We start from the raw sequence: 23,600 nt of genomic DNA, 5'->3' as shown, positions 1-23,600 counted from the left end.
CATCTCACTCACAGCCCAGGCTGGAGTGCAGTGGCACGATCTCGGCTCACAGGAACCTCCACCTCCTGGGTTCAAGTGATTCAATGAGTGAGTTTTCTAATAGTTCACTGGAGAGCTGGTTGTTTAAAAGAGCCTGATGCCTCCCCTCTCTTGCTTCCTCTCTCACCATGCAACACGCCTGCTCCCTCTTTGCCTCCCGCCAGGAGTAAAAGCTTCCTGAGGCTTCACCAGCAGCCTAGCAGATGCTTGTACAGCCTGCAGAACTGTGAGGCAAATAAACCTCTTTTATAAATTACCCAGTCTCAGGGCCAGGAGTGGTGCTCACACCTGTAATCCCAGCATTTTGGGAGGCCAAGGCGAGGGAATCACTTGAGGTCAGGAGTACAAGACCAGCCTGGCCAACCTGGTGAAACCCTGTCTCTACTAAAAATACAAAATTAGCCGGGCATGGAGGTGTATGCCTGTAATCCAACCTACTTCGAAGGCTGACACATGAAAATTGCTTGAACCTGGGAGGCAGAGGTTGGAGTGAGCCGAGATCACACCATTGCACTCTAGCCTGGGTCACAAGAATAAAACTCCATCTCAAAACTCTGTCTCTACTAAAGATACAAAAAATTAGCCAGTCATGGTGGTGCATGGCTATAATTCCAGCTGCTCAGGAGGCTGAGGCAGGAGAATAGCCTGAACCCAGGAGGCGGAGGTTGCAGTGACCTGAGATTGTGCCACTGTACTCCAGCCTGGGCGACAGAGCTAGACTTCCTCTCAAAAATAAATAAATAAACCAGTTTCAGGTATTCCTCTAGTGCAACGCAAAATGGGCTAATACAGCCTTCACGCTTGGTGTCCACTGGACCTGACAATCAGGGAAGGGCTGGTCTTGACTCTGCCACTAACAGGCAGACTATGACAGAGTTGTTCCCCTGCTCTGCCTCAGTTTGTCCTCTCAGCTGAGCAGAGCAGGGATAATTGCTTCTCATGTGGGCCACAGGACAAAACAAAGCCCTGAGTCCCACAGGAAGGTAGGTGGGCTATGTCCAAGGAAAGACAGACCTGGGGCATTATTTTATGTCCCCGGGCTGGCAGAGGGACATGGAGAAGATGCTTCCTTTGTGGGCAAGGGAGAAGAGAAGATAAGCAGAGAGGCGCCAGACACCTGCCTCACCCCCACCTCCCCCACCTCACACCAGGCCCGTTCCCATTTAGCCCCCAACTCAGGCTGCACCGTTCTCCTTATGGTCAGGGTGACTTCGTGGCCAAGCTGACAGAAGCTGACAGCTTGGATTCATCAGGGACAGCATGTAGTGTAGGTGATGTGCAGGATGGAAGTGGGAGGGGACACGGAAACCGTGGTGTCAGGTCTGGGGCTGCCAACATGGTAGCTGCCCTGGCTGTGGGCAGACCATGCTGGTCCACCCTGCCAGATGTGGCCTCTAATTCTAAGGTCTCTGAGTTCCAAGCCAGGACTGGAGCCAGACTCCCTTTGGGGGCAGGGGACACAGTCCACATAGACATCGCTTGTGCTTTGGGCAAAGCCAGCTGGACAAGTGAATGGGAGGAGCCCCGCTGGAGGGTAAAACTGGGCCTGGACTACTCAGACCTGCCTCTGTGACAGGACGGTCCCGTCCTTCCAGTCAGACGCCTGAGCTGGAAGCCCACCCAGCCAGGGAGTGGGGAAGGGGTGGCCTGCAGTCTCCCTTGAGTCTGTTAGCCCCTCCCACCCAAGGGAGCTCCATAAAAAAAGATGCAGAAACATCAAGTGCTCCTCCCCGCTGCTGGCCGCTTCCTGGCATGGCCTCCAGGACCCTGGATGAGTTAAGATGGGGCTGCCAGCAGCTGGGGGCAGGGGGAAAGCTGGGTCCCCAGGGTGGATACCTAGCAGGAACATGCAGGTGTGGCAAGTGATGGGCCCTGAGCCCCTTCCAGGGGGCCTTGGTGACACACCTGCTGCTGAGCTCAACCCAAGGAGTCAGGGCCTCATGCCAAGCAGCCTCTCTGCTTGCGAAGACAGTCCTGGGATCGTTACCCCTCTGCCCAGGGCTCAAGTATCCAGGCTGTGGAAGGACCAGCAGTCAGAAAGAGGGAGGCCGTGGGTGTGGGTCCCCTAGCAGTCAGGGGCCTTGGTGGACAAAGCCCCTGTGAGGGGGATGAGGGGGGAGGGAGACTGAGCTGTACCCCCCACCCTGAGATCTGTGGTACTGGGCTCCAGAGGGGGACCTGGGAGGAGACCAGCATGAGACAAACTGCTACTGATGCCTTAGAGCACCTACTCTGCAGGGCTGGGCCAGCCGGAGGTTGGCATCAGAGGAGTAGGCCAGGGGCCACAAGAAATAAGGCTTGGTTTGGTAGAGCTGTGACCCTCTTCATCCTCTCCTGACCCCCCAGCTGACCCTCATCCTCAGACCTCTGCAGAACTCTGACCAAGTGGTGGTAGAGGAATTCTAGGGGGTCTGGGGTGGCCCTGGGTGACCCAGGGCTCAGACCAGGGTTCTGGGGTCGAGGGCAGGAGGCTGGAAAAAATGGCCTCCCCTAGTCCTGCAAGGTTGTGCAGGCCCCTGAAGTGTGTGATGATTCTCCCACCAGTCCAGATCCACTGACCGCTAGAATGGGTGCCACCTTCAGGCTGGCACCAGCCTGGGCCCTCAGGTGGGACTGTGCATGCCAGTGTCTGCACACCCTGGGGGAGGCAGAGGGCCTCTTGGTAGACACGGTCATCCCAGACCTCGGTCAGTACCTCCTTCCCTCTGCAGGCCTCCTCCCTCTGTCCATCTGCCTCCTCCACGTGCCCTGATCTGAAGCCTGCCTCCCCTGCTCATGGAGCCCTCCAAGATGCTCCTAGTGCCACTCTCTGGTCCCGCAGCACCTTCTGAGTGCAGATTCTGCCTTCTCAGAAGTCTGGGAGGTGGGGCCGCGCCTGGTCATAGCCTTCTTGCTCTGCTCTAGGCACTCCTGGCCCCAAAGCCTCCAGCCCGCTGGACACCTTCATCTCCAGCTATGCCGTGGTTCTCCTTATCCTGGGCCTCCTGCTCGCCATAGTTGCCCTTGTCCTGGTGACTGTCTGGCTGGGCCCAGGCTCCTTCCTGGGGGGCAGGCTGAGCCTTTGACACCTTGAGCCTTTTAGCCAAGCTGAGGAGATTCCCCCACCCAAGCCCAGCATCTCCTCATCCTCCAGCTGGGGCCGAGGGGTTTGGACCAGAGGGGTGGGCCTGAACCCAGTGTCCCCGCCCTTCTTGTCAAGGTGCTAAACTGGAGGGCATGCCTTGGGTGCTGACTTTCCCAGGAACTCAGAGCCAGAGAGGGCCAGGCACCAGCCCGAGGTCACACAGCCAGGGGTTTCTTCCCTCCTAGACCCCCAAGGACTGACTTGCAGGGCTGGGACAGAGGTGGGGTGGGGTAAAGCAATGCCTTGTCAAGACAGGGAGCCCCGCTCCCATCCCCAAGGTGCATAAAGTCGAGGAACACCCCTGCTCCCATGTCCATTCTCACTCAGGGCCCTGCTTCAAGTGCTTGGCACTCACACCAGCCTCCCGCCCTCCATGCCACAGGCATCGGTCTCATTTACAGAGGGGGAAATGGTGGCCAAGAGCCTCCCCCAGGACAGACAGCTAGACCACACAGAGGTCTTAGGTGCAGCTGAGGGGTCCACAGTCTCTGCTGCCCCTTCTGCCACTCATGCTGCCAGAGACCACACTGTGGAGAGGGAGGAACGAGAGTGAGCTGGGTGCTCACCCATGGGGCATGGGGGACTAGGGAAGGTTCAGCCAGGAGGAAAGAGCAAAGTCTGATCCTGTACGTACACATCACAGAGCCCACGGATTCAGAAGACCCAGGGCCAGGTCCCAGCTCTGCGGCTGCTCAGCATGTGACCATGGTTAAGTCGTCTCCCTGGACTCCCCATGCACTTTGCATGCTGCGTGAACCTTCTAGAATGAGCGCAGACACTGGCTGGGCTCATACTTACTGCATAGGTTGCAGACCCCAAGTGCTTCTGCAAGGGGCTTTGCTTCTCCTCATAAGAGTGGCACAGGCTGGCCACATGCTCTGGGGGTATAACGGAGTAGCTCTGGAGGTAGCAGGTGGGAGCTGGGCTTGGGTTCCTGGCCCAGACAGGGCAGGGTACACCATAGGGTCACAGGGCCTGGCCCCCTCTCTAGCAGCCCTTGGCCCACAGGCTGCCCAGCTGCCCACCCACAACCCATACCTTTGGGCAGCCCCAGCTGCTGCAGTTCACTGGACAAGCATCCACCATCGACACTGTGCTTGGCCGCACTGGAGAGGATGAAACAGCACTGCCACTGTGGCCTTCACATCGCCTGACTCTGAAGGACCTGTGGGTGGGACAGGGGGTTTCACTGTGGCCCCAGCCACTCCCTTTTGCCCTATTAACTTCAGCTCAAAGCCCCCAGGCCTTCTGGAGCCACAGACACTGCTACTGCTCCACCAGGAACTGGCAGAGGACAGGAAGGTGGGACTGTCAATGTCTTTCCTTCCCTCATGCTCCTCCACTAGGGAAGGTAAGTTAAGGATGCTGCTGGGAGGGGTGGGGGGCCCCTCTGTACCAGGAACCAGGCCGAGGTCCCAGGGTTGCCTGGGGCCTGTGAACTTAACGGGGTACTCATCAAACTTGGCCATGAGCTTCAGGATCTTCTAATACTATGAGGAAAGGAGACCTTCAGAGGCTGCCAGTACTCTATTCACCGGCCCCTCACCCCTAGCCTGGATCCTGCAATAAGGAACAGAGAGGCTGGAAAGAAGTATGGGTGGTGCCCAGAGAGGTTGACAGGCTGGATCACCCATCTCCCTGGGCCTAGTGCAGAGCTTCAGGGCACTGGGGGTCATAAGGTCATGGGACAATGGGGTGCTGGGTCTTGTACTCACATCATTCCCCCGTCCCAGCAGCTCTTTAGTACCTGGCTGCAGAGCAGCTGCAACTTCACAGAGGACTGGAAGGGAAGTCCTTACATCAGCCAGGCTGGCAAACCTCACCCCTCCTTCCTGGGGACTGGCTCAGAGCAGGCCAGCCGCTGATCAAGGTCACAAAGCATGGTAGCACAGGCTGAGAGCACTGAAGTCCTAACCCCAGAGAAAACTCACCATCATCTACACCCACAATCCCCAGCCCAGTGCCCCTCCTCCACCCAGACTAGACCCTGTGCACTCAACCATCTTGGCCAGCATGCTGATCTCTGCCAGGACCCAGTTGGGACAGTCCAGATCACCACAGAACCGGAACCTCTGAAAGGGAGGGAGGCAGGTAATCAGGCTGGAGGGAAGGCTGAGGTATGGCCAGGATCCGTGTCTCCCACACTTCTGTCCAGCAGGGACCCCTGGTCCCCATCACAGATGGATGCCCTCTGGCCACTTGTTCTCCCCTATCACCAGGCTGTTGAGTGAACTCTCTCCCTGACCCACCCTGCCACCAAACCCTGCTCTGAGGTCTACTCCAGGCATTCATCTGCTCAGCAAACATCAATTGAGTGCCTTCTCTGTGCTAGCTCCCACTCTAAGTGTTGGGGTACAGCAGGGGATAAAACAAAGTCCCGGGCCTCACAGAGACGAGTGACCTCTCTCCTCTTCCCCATACCCACACAAGTCCAGCCACTCCGGCTTCCCTGCTGCTGCTCAGGGACACCAGCCTTGCTCCCGCTGCCATGCCTGCTGCACTCTCTGTGTGGCTTGCTATCTTTGATTTCATTCCACTCTCTGCTCAAGTCACACCTCATCAGACCAGTCCTATTTATTTATTTATTTATTTACTTATTTATTTATAAAGATGGAGTCTCACTCTGTTGCCCAGGCTGAAGTGCAATGGTACAATCTTGACTCACTGCAACCTCCGCCTCCTGGGTTCAAGCGATTCTCCTGTCTCGGCCTCCCAAGTAGCTGGGACTACAGGCATGTGCAATCATGTCTGGCATTTTTGTATTTTTAGTAGAAACAGGGTTTCTCCACATTGGCCATCTTGACCTCGAACTCCTGATCTCAGGTCATCTGCACAACTCAGCCTGCCCAAAGTGCTGGGATTATAGACATGAGCCATTGCACCCTGGCAGGCTGGCCCTTCTTGATCATACTTCCTGAAATAGCCCCTCACACATGGAAATTTTGGGGGCGGGTGGATGTGTTCATTATCTTGATTGTGGTGATCCAAGAGCCAGGAATATTCGGTCTTTACTTGTTCAGCCTCATCTTTCCCTAACCTCCAGGTGATACTCTACGGGAATTGCATTCATTCCTGGGGAGCCATGCTCTCTCTCACCTGAAGTTTCTGCACATGCCATTCCCTGTCTGAAAACACACGCCTCCACCCTTGCCTCCCAACTCCTGGCACACATAAGGGAGGAAACCACCCCTCATATCGTCTTATGCCCAATTTCTGCCTCCAAAGAAAGAAGAAGTAAAAACTAAAAGGCAGAAATGAAATCCACAGGCACACAGCCTGGCGCCACACCCTGGGCCTGGTAGTTAAAGATCGACCCCTGACCTAAACAGTTATGTTATCTATAGATTACATACATTGTATAGAAATGCACCATGAAAATCCTTATCCTGTTTTGTTCCGATCTAATTACTGGTGCATGCAGCCTCAGTCACTTACCCTCTGCTTGCTCAATCAATCACAACCCTCTCACATGCAGAGTTGTGAGCCCTTAAAAGGGACAGGAATTGTTCACTCGGGGAACTCGGTTCTTCAGACAGGAGTCTTGCCAATGCCCCTGGCCGAATAAACCCCTTCCTTCTTTAACTCAGTGTCTGAGGAGTTTTGTCTGCGGCTTGTCCTGCTACATTTCTTGGTTCCCTGACCAGGAATCAAGGTGATTGGCAGATGGTCGAGGCAGCTCCTTAGGCGGCTTAAGCCTGCCCTGTGGAACATCCCTGCAGGGGACTCCAACCAGACCCAGCCATGTGGATCCTGAGAGCACTCCCAGGTAGGCATTTGCCCCCATGGGACACCTTGCCAGAGCAGTGTGTGGCAGGTCCCCGTGGAGGATCAACGCAGTGGCTGAACAATGGGAAGGAACGGGCACTTGGAGTCTGGACATCTAAAACTTGGTAAGACTAGTCTCTGAAACTTGCCCACTCCGTTTGAGTGGAAGCATGGCCTGATCACCCATGGCATGCCTTCATTGGCACTTTGGTTTTGGTTTTGACTTGGTTTGAATTGCTTGATAGGATTGGTCTTAGGAACTTGCCCACTCCATTTGAGTGGAAGTGTGGCCTGATCACCCACAGCATGACTTTATCGGCACTTTGGTGTTTTGGTTTTGACTTGGTTTGAATTGCTTGACAGGATTGGTCTTGGGAACTTGCCTACTCCATTTGAGTGGAAGCATGGCCTGATCACCCACGGTGTGCCTGTACCGGCACTTTGGTTTTTGTTTTTGACTTGACTTGGATTGCTCGATACTTTGGTTTTGGTTTTGACCTGGCTTAGATTTCTTGATACTCTGATTTTGGTTTTGATTCTGGTTTGGCCTAAACTGTAAAAGTGTGTGTGTGCCCTTTTTACCCATTCTTTGTTTTGTGGTGTGTGTGTGTGGTGTGACTGTGGTGTTTTGTCTTGAGGAAACATGGGTCAGGCACAAAGTAAGCCCACCCCACTAGGAACTATGTTGAAAAATTTCAAAAAGGGATTTAAGGGAGACTATGGAGTCACTATGACACCAGGAAAACTTAGAACTTTGTGTGAGATAGTCTGGCCAGCATTAGAGGTGGGTTGGCCATCAGAAGGAAGCCTGGACAGGACCCTTGTCTCAAAGGTATGGCACAGGGTAACCTGTAAGCCAGGGTACCTATATCAGTTCCCATATATAGATTCATGGTTACAGCTAGTTTTGGACCCCCCACAGTGGTTAAGAGGACAGGCAGCAGCAGTACTAGTAGCAAAGGGACAGTTAGTTAAGGAAGGTTCTCGCTCCAACTGCCGAGGTAAGTCGGCACCAAAAGTCCTGTCCGACCCAACACCAGAAGAATCACGGCAGGAATTTGTACGAGGAATACCCCCTCCTTATCGGGAGGAAGGACTCCCCACCCCTGAGCCCACAGCACCTCCACCTCCACCAGATAACCACACCCCTAGACCATCCAGAGTAGAAAACAGAGGAAGTGAAGGTGCGGGAGAAACTCCTCCCTTGGCAGCTCACTTATGGCCCAAGACTGCAATCCAAATGTCCCTGAGAAAGCAGTGATATACTGGGGTAGATGAGGATGGACACATGGTGGAAAGGCGTGACTTTGTGTATCAACCTTTCACCTCTGCTGACCTCCTCAATTGGAAAAGTAATACTCCATCTTATACTGAAAACCTCAAGCTTTAATTGACTTGCTCCAAACAATTAAACAGACTCATAATCCTACTTGGGCTGATTGCCACCAGCTGCTCACATACCCCTTTAATACAGATGAAAGGCGAAGGGTGCTCCAGGCGGCAACTAAGTGGCTAGAGGAGCACATCCCAGCCGATTACCAAAACCCCCAAGAATATATAAGAATTCAACTGCCAGGAACAGACCCCCAATCGGACCCAAACGAGGGACCAGACATGGAGAGGCTAAGATGGTACCGTGAGGCATTAATAGAAGGTCTAAAGAAAGGGGCTCAAAAGGCTACAAATGTATATAAGGTCTCTGAGGTCATCCAAGGAATAAAGGAGAGTCCAGCGCAATTCTATGAAAGACTGTGTGAGGCTTACCATATGTACACTCCTTTTTATGCAGATAGCCCTGAAAATCAGCGCATGACCTTAGTTAGTCAAAGCATGGAAGATATCAGGAGAAAATTGCAGAAACAGGCTGGGTTTGTGGGTATGAATACCTCACAGTTACTGGAAATAGCCACTCAAGTACTTGTGAATAGAGATGCAACAAGCCATAGAGAAAGCTGTAAGGAAGGCGAACGCCAGGCTAGGCAAAATGCCGACTTACTGGCCATGGCCATTAAGGGAATTCCCCTGAAAGGAGAGGGAAAGGGGGGTTCCAGGAAGAATACCCACTAATCGCCCACACTTGCAACATAACCAGTGCTCCTATTGTAAGGAAATAGGACATTGGAAAGATAAGTGTCCCCAACTGAAGGAAAAGCAAGGTGGTTTGCAACAAGAGACCTTAGATAAAGATGATGGAGCTTTGTTCAATCTGGCTGAAGGGTTATTGGACTGAAGGGGACTGGGCTGAAGTGCCCACAAGGAGCCCGCATTCAGGATTACAGTTGGGGGCAAGGACATTAAGTTTTTGGTTGATACTGGTGCTGAACATTCAGTAGTGACCACCCCAGTTACCCCCTTATCCAAGAAAACCATTGATATAATCAGAGCAACAGGAGTTTCCACTAAGCAGGCTTTCTGTCTACCATGGACCTGTTCAGTGGGGGGACATGAGATAGTTCACCAGTTCTTATACATGCCTGGCTTGTCCCTTGCCCTTGCTCAGAAGAGACTTGCTTAGCAAGCTGAGAGCCACCATCTCCTTTACAAAACAGGGCTCTTTACGGCTAAAGGAACAGGAGTTATCATGGCCCTTACAGTCTCCCAGGAAGAAGAATGGAGACTTTTTCTAACTGTGCCAGGCCAAGAGATAAAACCAGCTCTAGCTAAGCAATGGCTCCGAGTATAGGCAAAGGATAATCCTCCAGGACTGGTGGTCAACCAAGCCCCCGTACTCATAGAAGTTAAGCCTGGGACCCAACCAAATTAGACAAAAGCAGTATCCAGTTCCCAGAGAAGCTCTCAGAGGAATCCAGGTTCATCTAAGGTGCTTGAAAGCCTATGGAATTATAGTTCCTTGCCAGTCTCCATGGAACACCCCCCTCCTGCCTGTCCCTAAGCCAGGGACAAGGACTACCAGCCAGTACAGGACTTGTGCTTGCTCAACAAAGCTACAGTGACTCTGCACCCAACAATTCCTAACCCTTACACACTGTTAGGGCTGCTGCCGGCTGAGCACAGCTGGTTTACCTGTCTGGACTTAAAAGACGCCTTCTTTATCATCAGAATAGCTCCTGAGAGCCAGAAGCAGTTTGCCTTTCAGTGGGAAGATCCGGAGTCAGGTGTCACTACTCAGTACACTTGGACCTGGCTTCCCCAAGGGTTCAAGAACTCCCCTACTATCTTCAGGGAGGCCCTGGCTCGAGACCTGCAAAAGTTTCCTGCTAAAGACCTAGGCTGCATCTTGCTCCTGTACGTGGACGACCTGCTGCTGGGACACTCCATGGCAGTTGGGTGCGCAAAAGGGACTGATGTCCTGCTTTGGCACCCAGAGGACTGTGGGTATAAGGTGTCCAAGAAGAAAGCTCAGATCTGAAGACAGCAGGTACACTACCTGGGATTCACTATTCGGAAAGGGGAGGGCAGCCTGGGGTCAGAAAGAAGGCAGGTCATCTGCAGCCTGCCGGAACCAAAAACCAGAAGGCAAGTAAGGGAATTCCTAGGAGCTGTGGGGTTTTGCAGATTATGGATTCCAAACTTTGCAGTACTAGCCAAACCTTTGTACAGGGTTGTGGGCGGCAAGCCACCCAGGTGCTGAGGCAAGAGACCAAGGGCACAAGCTGTTCCAGTATAATAAAATATATAAAATAAGAATAGTCATATAAAATACAGATAATAGATATGATTATGTATGAATATCATTAATCATTAGTTTATAACAATTACTATTTATTCCAATATTATAATAATCCTTGCTCTATAATTATAACCTAGCAAAAACCAGGCCAAACAGAGATAGGAGCTGAGGGGACGTAGTGAGAAGTGACCAGAAGATACAAGTGTGAGCCTTCTGTTATGCCCGGGCAGGGCCACCAGAGGGCTCCTTGGTCTAGCGGTAATGCCAGGGTCTGGGAAGATGCCCGTTGCCAAGCGGACCATGGTCTAGCAGTAGTGTCAGTGTCAAGGAAAAACATCCACTACTTAGCAGACCGGGAAAGGGAGTCTCCCTTTCCCTGGAGGAGTTCAGAGAAGACTCTACTCCTCCACCTCCTGTGGAGGACCTGACATCAGTCAGGCCCATGTGCAGTTATCTGGAGGCCTAACCATCTCCCTGTGATGCTGTGCTTCAGTGGTCACACTCCTAGTCCGCCTTCATGTTCCATCCTGTACACCTGGCTCTGCCTTTTAGATAACAGTAGCAAATTAGTGAAAGTACTAAAAAGTCTCTGATATGCAGAAATAATGGTGTAAGCTGTCTCTCTCTCTCTTTCTCTTTCTCTCTGCCTCAGCTACCAGGCAGGGAAGGGCCCCCTGTCCAGTGGACACGTGACCCACGTGACTTTACCTATCATTGGAGATGGCTCTCACCCCTTACCCTGCCCCTTTGTCTTGTATCCAATAAATATCAGTGCAGCCTCACATTCAGGGCCACTACCGGTCTCCACGTCTTTGTGGTAGTGGTCCCCCAGGCCCAGCTGTTTTTTTTTTTTTTTTTAATCTCTTTGTCTTGTGTCTTTATTTCTATAATCTCTCGTCTCCACACACGGGGAGAAAAACTCACCCACCCTGTGGGGCTGGACCCTATACAGGTTTACAAAGGGCGGTGACTGGGAGCCTTTTGAACAGGGGCCTCTACAACAGCAAGCCTTTTGTAAGTTAAAGGAAAAACTTATGTCAGCCCCAGCCCTGGAACTACCAGATTTGATAAAGCCCTTTACACTCTATGTGGCAGAAAGAGAAAAACTGGCAGTTGGAGTTTTAACCCAGACTGTGGGGCCCTGGCCAAGGCCAGTGACCTATCTCTCAAAACAACTAGATGGGGTTTCCAAAGGCTGGCCTCCGTGTCTAAGGGCCCTGGCAGCAACAGCCCTGTTAGCACAAGAAGCAGAGAAACTAACCCTTGGGCAAAACCTGAATATAAAGGCCCCCCATGCTGTGGTAACTTTGATGAATACAAAAGGACATCATTGGCTAACAAATGCTACATTAACCAAGTACCAAAGCTTGCTATGTGAAAATCTCCGCATAACTATTGAAGTCTGTAACACCTAAATCCCACCAGCCTGCTTCCAATATCAAAGACCCAGTTGAGCATAACTGTGTAGAGGTGTTGGACTCATTCTATTCTAGCAGACCTGACCTTCGGGACCAGCCATGGGCATCAGTAGACTGGGAATTACACGTGGACAGGAGCAGCTTCATTAACCCACAAGGAGAAAGATGTGCAGGATATGCAGTGGTAACTTTGGATGCTGTAGTTGAAGCCAAACCGTTGCCACAGGGCACTTCAGCCCAGAAGGCTGAGCTCATTGTTTTAACTGGGCTCTAGAATTCAGTGAAGGTAAGACTGTAAACATCTACACTGACTCTTGATATGTCTTTCTAACCCTCCAAGTGCATGGAACATTATATAAGGAAAAGGGTCTGTTAAACTCTGGGGGAAAGAACATAAAATATCAACAAGAAATTCTATAATTAATAGAGACAGTGTGGAAACCTCAGAAGATGGCAGTCATGCACTGCAGGGGACACCAGCAAGCCTCCACTTCAGTGGCCTTAGGAAACTCTTGAGCTGATTCAGAAGCTTGAAAAGCGGCATCTACCCCTTACCGTGTATCAGTAGTAGCCCCCTTACTCCCTCAAACACCTGACCTGGTACCTACCTATTCTAAGGAAGAAAAAGACTTCTTCCACACAGAAGAGGGGCAAGTAATAAAAGGAGGATGGATCAGACTGCCAGATGGGAGAGTAGCTGTGCTGCAGTTGCTGGGAGCCACAGTCGTATTGGCTGTGACCAAAACCACTCATCTAGGTCAAGAGTCACTTGAAAAATTGTTAGGCCAGTACTTCTACATCTCACACTTGCCAGTCCTTGCCAAAGAAGTAGCACAATGGTGCACTACTTGCCGACAGCACAATGCAAGACAAGGCCCCACTGTTCCACCCAGCATACAAGCTTATGGAGCAGCTCCTTTTGAGGATCTTCAGGTGGATTTCACAGAAATGCCAAAATGTGGAGGTAACAAGTATTTGCTGGTTCTTGTGTGTACTTACTCTGGGTGGGTGGAGGCTTATCTAACACGAACTGAAAAGTCCTACGAGGTTCTGTGTGCTTGTCCGAGATCTTATTCCTAGGTTTGGACTGCCCTTATGAATCGGCTCAGATAACAGGCCAGTGTTTGTGGCTGACTTGGTAAAGAAGACAGCAAAGGCATTAGGAATCACTTGGAAGCTACATGCTGCCTACTGAACTCAGAGTTCCGGAAAGGTGGAGCGAATGAATCAGGCTATCAAAAATAGTTTGGGGAAAGTATGTCAGCAAACAGAATTAAAGTGGATACCGGCCCTGCCTATGGTATTGTTTAAAATTAGATGCACTCCTTCTAAGAAAACAGGCTACTCCCCTTACGAAATACTGTATCATAGGCCTCCTCCTATACTACAGGAGCTTCCAGGCACTCCCCCAGAGTTAGGTGAAATTGAATTACAGCGACAGCTACAGGCTTTAGATACAATTACACAAACAATCTCAACTTAGGTAAATGAGAGATGTCCCATCATCTTATTCTCCCCAGTTCACCCTTTCTCTCCAGGTGATCACGTGTGGATCAAGGACTGGAATGTATCCCCTTTGTGGCCACGGTGGAAAGGACCTCAGACCATCATCCTGACCACCCCCATGGCTGTAAAGATAGAAGGAATCCCAGCCTGGATCCACCACAGCTGTGTGAAGCCTGCAACCAATAAAACCTGGGAGGTAAAACTGAGCCCAGACAACCCCTGCGAAGTGACCCTGAGGAAGACGACAAGCCCTGCTCCAGTAACACCAAGAAGCTGACTGGTCTACGCACGGCCGAAGCATGAGGAGAATAATTGTGGGACTCATTTTCCTTATAATTTGGACTTGTGTAGTAAAAACTTCCACTGATTTTCCCTGCATGGAGGACTGCTCTCAGTGTATACATCAGGTTACCGAGGTAGGGCAACAAGTTAAAACAATCTTTCTGTTCTATAGTTACTATTAATGCCTAGGAACTTTAAAAGGAACATGTTTATATAATGACACTCAGTACAAGGTATGTAGCCCAGGAAATGACCAACCAGATGTGTGTTATGACCCCTCTGAGCCTCCCATGGCCACAGTTTTTGAAATAAGATTAAGGACTGAAGACGGGTGAGGACTCATAAATGATACAAGTAAAGTATTAGCCAGAACACAAGAAAAAGCGGTGCCCAAACGCATAATCTTGAAATGTGATGCCTGTGCCGTCATTAATAGCAGTAAGTTAGGAAGGGAATGTGGCTCTTTTAGTTGGGAAGAAGGCTATATGACCGAAAATAAGTACATTTGTCATGAATTAGGACTGTGTGGAAATGAATGTGGATACTGGTCTTGTGTCATTTAGGCCACTTGGATAAAAAATAAAAAGGATCTAGTCCACCTTCAGAAAGGAAAAAATGGCCCTTCCTGTACTAAGGGACAATGTAACCCCTTAGAGCTAGTAATAACCAATCCCCTTGATACTCGCTGGAAAAAAAGGGGAGCATGTGACCCTAGGAACCGATGGGGCCAGACTGGATCCTCGAGTACATATCTTGGTTCGAGGAGAAGTTTACAAACGCTCTCCTGAGCCAGTGTTTCAAACTTTCTATGATGAACTAGATGTACAAGTACAAGAAATTCCAGGAAAAACAAGAAATTTGTTTTTGCAATTAGCCAAGCATGTAGCCCAGTGTCTCAATGTCACTTCATGTTATGTATGTGGAGGAACTGTAATGGGAGATCAATGGCCATGGGAAGTCAGAGAATTAATACCTACAGACCCAGTTCCTGATGAATTCTTGGCTCAAAAGAATCACCCTGATAATTTCTGGGTCCTAAAAGCCTCAATTATTAGACAGTAGTGCATAGTTAGAGAAGGAAAATAATTCACTCACCCTGTAGGATGACTTAGTTTTCTGGGACAGAAACTGTATAATGGAAACACAAAAACAGTCACTTGGGGAGTTCGAATCAGAGAGGAATCCATTTAGCAAATTCCCAAAGTTGCAAATTGTGTGGACCCACCCGGAGTCCCACCAGGACTGGACAGCCCCCACTGGATTATACTGGATATGTGGGCATAGAGCTTATGCCAAATTACCTGACCAGTGGGCAGGTAGTTGTGTTATTGGCACTATTAAACCATCTTTCTTCCTACTGCCCAGAAAAACAGGCGAACTCCTGGGTTTCCCTGTCTATGCTTCCCATGAAAAGAGAAGCATAGCTATAGGAAATTGGAAAGATGATGAATGGCCCCCTGAGACAATTATACAATATTATGGGTCTGCTACCTGGGCACAAGATGGCTCGTGGGGATACCAGACCCCCATTTACATGATCAACCAAATCATACAGTTACAAGCTGGCTTAGAAATAATCACTAATAAAACCGGCAAAGCTTTGACTATTCTGGCCCGGCAAGAAACTCAGATGAGAAATGCCATCTATCAAAATAGATTGGCTCTCGACTACTTGCTAGCATGTGAAGGAGGGGTCTGTGGGAAATTTAACCTTACTAATTGCTGTCTACACATAGATGATCAAGGGCAACTAGTTGAAGACATAGTTAGAGATAAGACAAAACTGGCACCTGTGCCCGTGCAAGTGTGGCATGGATTTGATCCTGGGGCCATGTTTAGAAAATGGTTCCCAGTGCTAGTAGGATTTAAAACTCTTATAATAGGAGTTATAATAATAATAGGAACCTGCCTACTCCTCCCTTGTTTGCTACCTGTACTTCTTCAAATGATAAAAAGCTTCATCGCTACCTTAGTTCACCAAAATGCTTCAGCACAAGTGTACTATATGAATCACTATCGATCTGTCTTGTAAGAAGATATAGGTAGTGAAAATGAAAGTGAGAACTCCCACTAATAAACTGAGTGAGAGTCTCAAAAGGGGGGAATAAGGGAGGACACCACCCCTCACATTGTCTTATGCACAGTTTCTGCCTCCAAAGAAAGAAGTAAAAACTAAAAGGCAGAAATGAAAGCCACAGGCAGACAGATTGGCGCCGCACCCTGGGCCTGGTAGTTAAAGGTCAACCCCTGACTTCATCAGTTATGTTATCTATAGATTACAAACATTGTATAGGAATGCACTGTGAAAATCCCTATCCTGTTTTGTTCTGATCTAATTACTGGAGCATGCAACCCCCAGTCATGTACCCTCTGCTTGCTCAATCAATCACAACCCTCTCACACGCACCCCCTTAGAGTTATGAGCCCTTAAAAGGGACAGGAATGGCTCACTCGGGGAACTCGGCTCTTGAGACAGGAGTCTTACCAATGCCCCCGGCCAAATAAACCCCTTCCTTCTTTAACTCGGTGTCTGAGTTTTGTCTGCGGCTTGTCCTGCTACACACAAACTGTACTTCAGCCAGCCAGCTCCTGCCATCCACCTTTAAAGTTGATGGCATCTTTAGCACTACATGCAAAGTGCAGTTAGGTCTCTGCCCCTGGAGCCTTAACTATGACTGCCAATTCAAACCTCTGATTCCCCCTTCCCTCAGCAGCTCAAGTCCTCCCAGTGCCTAGCACACTTCGTGGTATAGACTAGGCACTTAGAACGTATGGATGCACGGATTGGATGGATGGATGGATGGATAAGTCTCAACCCCAACACTACTACTTTCTGGGTCTGGAAAGAGCAGAGGGGCTTCCTAACAGTGTGGAAGAGTGAGACTGATTCTAAACACGTGTCCAAGTCCCACAGCAGGGACTGGGGAAGGTGGTGCCCTTGGGAGATCCTCTCCGGGCTGGGGAAGACCTGACAGGCCTCCCAGCTCCAGACAAGCCCCACTTCCTGCCCAGGGAGGTGGGGGCCCTTCCTTCCGCCAGGGAAGCGCGGGAACTCTGAGCACAGGGGCCGCTCTGTCTTACCCGCTCCCCCACCCCGTCTCGGGAGCCGGATGGCGGTGGACTTTTCTCTACCAGACCAGCAGCCCTCACGCCCGCACACACTGTGTTTGCGGAGAGGCCAGGGCAGACCTCCCCGCTTTGCCGGAGCCACTGGCGCCCCCTCATTCCCGCTCCAGCAGCCGCCCCCTCGCTTCACCCCTGATGCCTCATCATCAGGCCAGGAAGCCAGGGCCCGGGAATTTCTTTTTCTGGTGGCGCCTGGTCAGCTGATTCCACGATCAGGTAACCTTGACTAACGGACTCTGGGAGGGCGGGGGCTGGTCCAGTGAGGTTGAGAGCGGACCGCAGCCCCCTGGAAATGCCCGGGTCTAAATGCTGGCAGTCTCCTCCTCCTCTCCCAGAATCCTTCCCTGGAAAAAAAAAAAAAAAAACAGCGCCAACCGCCAGTTTAACTGACAGTGGGAGTTATTTCATTTGTTTAACTTAAGGTGGTAGGATCTTGGGAGCCAGTGGGATTCAGGTCATTGCCATGTTTTCCACTGTTAAGCGAATAGCATTATTATACACAGCTGCGGGCTATGGCAAAAGACATTTTAAAAACTATTGAAATATACTACACATACAGAAAATTGTACCTATTATAAATATAAAGCTTAATAAGTTTTCATCAACTGTAGACCTCACATAACCAGCACCCAGATAAGGAAATAACCAGATAACTTCTTCAAGTGCAGGGGTATTTTATTTCATTTTGATGAATCGTCTAGGTGCCTAACTAAAAGGGCTGTCATAATTAACATGCTCAGGAAAACTCCCTACAGCTTCAACATCAATAGATGCTTATCTTAATTTTTGCCAATCTGATGGGGAAAAAATCGGTTGCCTAGATTGCATTGGTAGTCAGCTTACTGGTAGCTTTGAGCTAATGAGTAGTCTAGAACAAGTAAGTTTCCGACATTGACTTGAAGAGGCAAAAACAAAAAGACAAAACAACAACAAAAAAATAGATTAGAGAATGCACTAATAACCAGAGAAGAAATTGAATACAGTCGTCCCTTGGTAACCTCAGGATATTGGTTCCAGGACCCCAGAGATACCAAAATTCACCGATGCTCAAGTCCCTAATATAATATGGCATAGTATTTGCTAATAACCTATGCACATCCTTCCATAGACTTTAAATCATTTCTAGATTACTATAATACCTAATACAACATAAATGCTTTGTAAATACCTGTTATAAAGTATTTATAAATTTTTGTTTTTTATTGTTTTACTTTTTCCAAATATTTTTGATGCACAGTCGGTTAAATCCAAGGATCCAGAACCCGAGGATACAGAGGACTGATCGTAGTTTGAGCTCTGTCCTCAATTCCATGCCTATCCCATGCACCAGGTACAGCTGGTTTTATTGTTGCAGGCTTTCAAGTTTTCAAAAGACAGAGCTCATGACAAACTGTTCTATAGAATAGAAAGAAATGGAAAGTGTCCCAATTCATGGTAAAATTGAACTCATTTCTGAAGAGTTATTTTACAAATCATAAGCACTAGCCTGTTGAAAACAACAATATGTCAAGTTACTAGACTATCCTATACCATGTCGAAAAAAAATTTTAAGAACATAAGACCTGTAATCAGCACTTTGGGAGGCCAAGGCCGGTGGAGCGCTTGAGCACAGGAATTCTGGACCTGGTTGGGCAACATAGGGAGACCCCAGTCTCTACAAAAAATTAGCCACTTGTGTTGGTGCACATGTGTTGTCCTAGCTATCCAAGAGGCTGAGGTCAGAGGATTTCTTGAGCCTGGGAGGTGGAGGCTGCAGTGAGCCATCATGGCACCACTGTACTCCATCCAGCCTGAGCAACAGAAGGAGACCATCTCAAAAAATAAATAAATAATAAATAAACAAAAAATAATAAAAATTTTTTAAAAGACTGGGCTCAGTGGCTTATGCCTGGAATCCTAGCACTTTGGGAGGCCAAGGCAGGCAGATCACCTGAGGGCAGGAGTTGGAGACCAGCCTGGCCAACATGGCAAAATCTGTCTTTACTAAAAAAAATAAAAATAAAAAAATAGATGTAAGAATGGCTCAACTTTTGTTTCTTCCTGTCAATAGCTTAAAGAAGAGAAAAATGGATAGATTAGGAAAACCACTTTTTATTTAAAAAGATAAAATTAGGAACAGATGAAAACTGTCTTAAGAGTATTTGAAAACCAAAACAGCAAATTTAACATCAGACGGACAGAATATTTAAATTCAGAAATAAAGTTAAAAGGTGGGTGGTGTGCCCTTTTAATGTCATACTGGAGCATTGTTTCATAGATACTTGTTTTACAAATAAAGATTGACTATTTAGGCTGGGTGCAGTGGCTCATGCCCGTAATCCCAGCCCTTTGGGAGGCCAAGGCGGGTGGATCATGAGGTCAGGAGATTGAGACTATCCTGGCTAACATGGTGAAACCCCGTCTCTACTAAAAATTTTAAAAAATTAGCTGGGGTGGTGGTGGGCGCCTGTAGTCCCAGCTACATGGGAGGCTGAGGCAGGAGAATGGCGTGAACCTAGGAGGTGGAGCTTGCAGTGAGCTGAGATCACACCACTGCACTCCAACCTGGGTGACAGAAAGAGACTCTGTCTCAAAAAAAAAAAAAAAATTGACTATTTAGAGCAGTAGTTCTCAAACATTAGAGTGCATCATCATCACCTGCAAAGCTTGTGAAACCGACTGCTGGGCCCCACACCAACAGGACTGAGGTGGGGCCTGAGCATTGCATGTCTATGTTCCCAGGTGATGCTGGTGCTTCCAATTTGAGACCATGCTTTGAAAACCACTAGTGTAGGGAAATAAATTAGAGAATATGTTATGAATATACTGGAGAATATGTATATAAGTTAACTTACAGATTTCTGTCCAGTAGAAAAGATAACTCCCAAAGAGGACAGTTTTATTTTCCAATTTTTTTTTTTTTTTTTTTTTTTTTGAAACAGAATCTTGCCCTGTTGCCCAGGCTGGAATGCAGTGGCATGATCTCGGCTCACTGCAGCCTCTGTGTCCCATGTTCAAGCGATTCTACTGCCTCAGCCCCTTGAGTAGCTGGGACTACAGGCACCTGCTACCACACCTGGCTAATTTCTGTATTTTTAATAGAGACAGGGTTTCACCATGTTGGTCAGGCTGGTCTTGAACTCCTGACCTCAGGTGATCCGCCCACCTCGGCCTCCCAAAGTGCTAGGATTACAGGCGTGAGCCACCATGCCTGGCCTCCCTATAGGATATTAACAAGTTTTGTCTCTATCTCTGAATGCATTTCGGAAGGCCCTTCCTGGAGCACTACAGACACTGTCTCTCAAAATATTCCTTGAACTAGCTTCACCATGTTGCTGACTCCCTTGTAAATTAAAGAAAATATCTTATATATATTTCTTCATTATTTGTATGAAAGTCAAGCTTTTCATATTGTGAAAATTATACTTCTGGCTGGGTGCAGTGGCCCGTACCTGTAATCCCATCACTTCAGGAGGCCAAAACAGCAGGATCACTTGAGGCCAGAAGTTTGACACCAGTCTGGCCAACATGTCAAACCCCATGTGTACTAAAAAAAAAAAAAAAAAATCAAAATTAGCTGGATGTGGTGGCATACACTTGTGGTTCCTGCTACTTGAGAGGCTGAGGCACAATAATTGCTTGAACCCAGGAGACAGAGGTTGCCGTGAGCTGAGATCGTGCCACTGCACTCCAGCCAGAGCCAGAGCAAGACTCTGTCTCAAAGGAAAAAAAATAAAAAGGAAAGAAAGTTATACTTTGATACAGTATGCTAATATAAAGGATATGATATGGTTTGGCTCTGTGTCCCCATCCAAATCTCACCTTGAATTGCAATAATCCCCATGCATCGAGTGTGGGACCAGGTGGAGATAATTGAATCATGGGTGCTGTTTCTCCCATGCTGTTCTCATGATAGTGAGTGAGTTCTCATGAGAACAGATGGTTTTATAACAGGCTTTCCCCTTTGCTCAGCTCTCCTCCTCTCTCCTGCTGCCCTGTGAAGAGGTGTCTTCTGCCACAATTGTAAGTTTCCTGAGGCCTCCCCATCCGTGCAGAACTGTGAGTGAACTTAAACCTCTTTTCTTTATAAATTACCCAGTTTTGGATATTTCTTCATAGCAGCATGAGAATGGACTAATACAGTGTACTAATAACAGCCCAGACAGTAGTATACAGGTGCTACTATACTTTGATGCCAGAGGTATTCCCATTAAGCTCAGGAGCAGTATGTGCTATCATTACCATGATCTAACATTGTTCCAGAGGTTTTTAGGTCAGCAGTTCTCAACTGGAGGTGATTTTGCCTCCCTGGGGATATTTGACAATATCTGAAATCATTTTGGCTGTCACACTGAGGAGTGCTACTGGCACGTGGCAGGCGGAGGCTGGGGATGCTGATAAATATCCTGCGAGGCACAAACAGCTCCAAAACAAAGAATTATCCAGCCCAAAACGTCAATAGTGCTGCTGTTGAGAAACCCTAGTCTAGAGAAATAAAACATGGGAAATCCATTAACATAAATGTGGGAAAATAATAAACTAGTATTTGCCAATGACAGTCTAGCTAGGAGGCCCAAAAGAAGCACCTGAAGAACAGTTAGATTTTGCAGGGGCTGCATGGTGGCTCATGCCTGTAACCCCAGTGCATTGTGAGGTCACATTGGGAGGATCTCTTGAGGCCAGGAATTCAAGACCAGCCTGGGCAACATAGTGAGACTGCATCTCTACCAAAAATTTAAAAATTAACCAGATGTGGTTGTGTGCTCTGAGACTCCCAGCTGCTGAGGTGGGAGTATCGCTTGAGCCCAGGAGCTGGAGGCTATGGTGAGCTGTGATCATGCCACTGTACTCAAAAACTTTTTTTTTGAGACAGGGTTTTTCTCTTTTGCATGTGGGGTTTTGCTATGTTGCCCAGGCTGGTCTCAAACTCCTGGCCTCAAGCAGTCTTCCTGCCTCAGCCTCTGAAAGTGTTGAGATTACAGGTGTGAGTCACTACCCCTGGCCTTAAAAAAGAAAAAGAAAAAAATAAATTACATGGTGTCATATGGCCAGTTGAAAGATGTTGGAAAACAGTTGTGCATGTGACCCCGCTGTAACCAGTTATAAAAGTATCAGGATTAAGAAATGCACTGGGTCTAGCTTTCCCAAGTTTAGGTTCCTGCTGAAAGAATGAGATGGATCTTTTCTTCCTCCGCTCCTCACCTCCCTGCAAGAACCAGGATGGTGCATTTCGATGGGCAGGCTCTTACCTCTGGCAGGCCACAGGGGGCATGCAGAACATTTCTGCACGTGTGTTTTGGGCACTCGGATAAAGACCCCCTCCCTATCCAGGACTTTGTTTAGGATATTTGGCCCATGGAGGAATGAGACTGGAATCACCTGGGAGGGACAGAGGCTTCGACTGGAAGGAGGAGTGACCTGAACTCCAGGTTCTGTCCCTACACTTTGTTCCCTTGCAGCACCCTGTTAGTTGTGACTGGAGCCTGGAAGTCAGGGACGTTCGTGACCAAGTGTTGGGTGGACAGGAAGAGCTAAGGGAGGTGAGGGGCATCTCTCCAGTACTTCCCCTGGCCCTGTCCCCAAATCATGCCCTCTGTCAGCTCAGACACAGCCCCAGCCAGCAGGAGTGTGGGTCAGGAAGGACGAATGCACTCAGCACGGATCTGCTCTGTAATCTCCACCTCACTTCATTTCAGGTTGAGGGAAGTGAGTCCCCACAGCACTGATGATATCCTGTCAGCTGAGAACATTCAGCTTTATTTAGAAAAATAAGGTGGGACATCTCTTGGGCATGGCGCATGGAGAAATGCCATCCCTCTGGCAATGAGCCAAGGAATAAACCAGAATATGCAAAACCTGTGTCCCAGAATCACCATTCCTGGAGGAAAAGCCTATATGGTCAAGATACCCACAGCTAAATTAACCCAAACATTCCACCCAGCCTCAAAAAACCAGTAGAACTTTGATATTAATACACTAACCCTCAGGTCTATACAGAAATTTGTAAGAATAGCCACATACTGTAACATGCAGTCATTGAGAGAGGAGCCCATCAGAACAAATGGAATCAAGTCCAGAAACATGTCTGTCTAGATGCAAGATGCCAGCATGTGTGTCAGCCAGGGAAGCAGACCAGGAGCAGATATTTAGTAAGATTTAAAATTGGGCTCTGTAACTCAGGCCTATAATTTCAGCACTTTGGGAGGCTGAGGTGGGAGAATCACTTGAGCCCAGGAGTTTGAGGCAGCAGTAAGCTATGATCATGCCACTGCATTCCAGCCTAGATGACAGAGCAAGACTCCGTCTCAAAAAAAAAAAAAAAAGTGCTCAGATGTGCCCTTACATGGAGCCACCTTTGGCACAGCTTCCAAGACTGGCAAGGCCTCACTCAGGACCAGGGGAACCAGTCGTAGCTCAGTTTCCACCACCTGAGTGGCACAGTGTCCTCAGTCCAGGCTCTGTCGGGTCTCAGATCCCCCCATCGTGCCCCTTCTGCCTAAGCTCTGCCTCATTATGGCCTCCACTGACCACAGCCTCTTCCACCTCCCCAAAGGGACCCCTGCTCATGCTCCCCAGCCTGCAGGAGCACCTGCGTCTCCAGGAAGCCCACCCTGCTGGCTCTGGGCTCTATGTAGGAGAGCTGGGCAGGCTGGATCCGGCCACTGAGTTCAGTCTCAAGGGTCTTGCTCTGTCACCCAGGCTGGAGTGCAGTGGCATGATCTCGCCTCAC

General features: G+C 49.0%; 1 pseudogene; it reads right to left on the bottom strand.

Annotated features, from left to right (window-relative positions):
• Nucleotides 1–2,939: 2,939 nt before the first annotated feature.
• LOC135971697 (COMM domain-containing protein 4-like) lies at nucleotides 2,940–17,223 on the bottom strand (annotated as a pseudogene).
• Between the last annotated feature and the right edge of the window lie 6,377 nt (nucleotides 17,224–23,600).

The sequence above is a fragment of the Macaca fascicularis genome, chromosome 7, assembly GCF_037993035.2.
Source record: "Macaca fascicularis isolate 582-1 chromosome 7, T2T-MFA8v1.1".
NCBI lineage: Eukaryota > Metazoa > Chordata > Mammalia > Primates > Cercopithecidae > Macaca > Macaca fascicularis.
The sequence above is the reverse complement of the archived record's forward strand: the minus strand, read 5'-3'. Positions and strand labels throughout refer to the sequence as shown.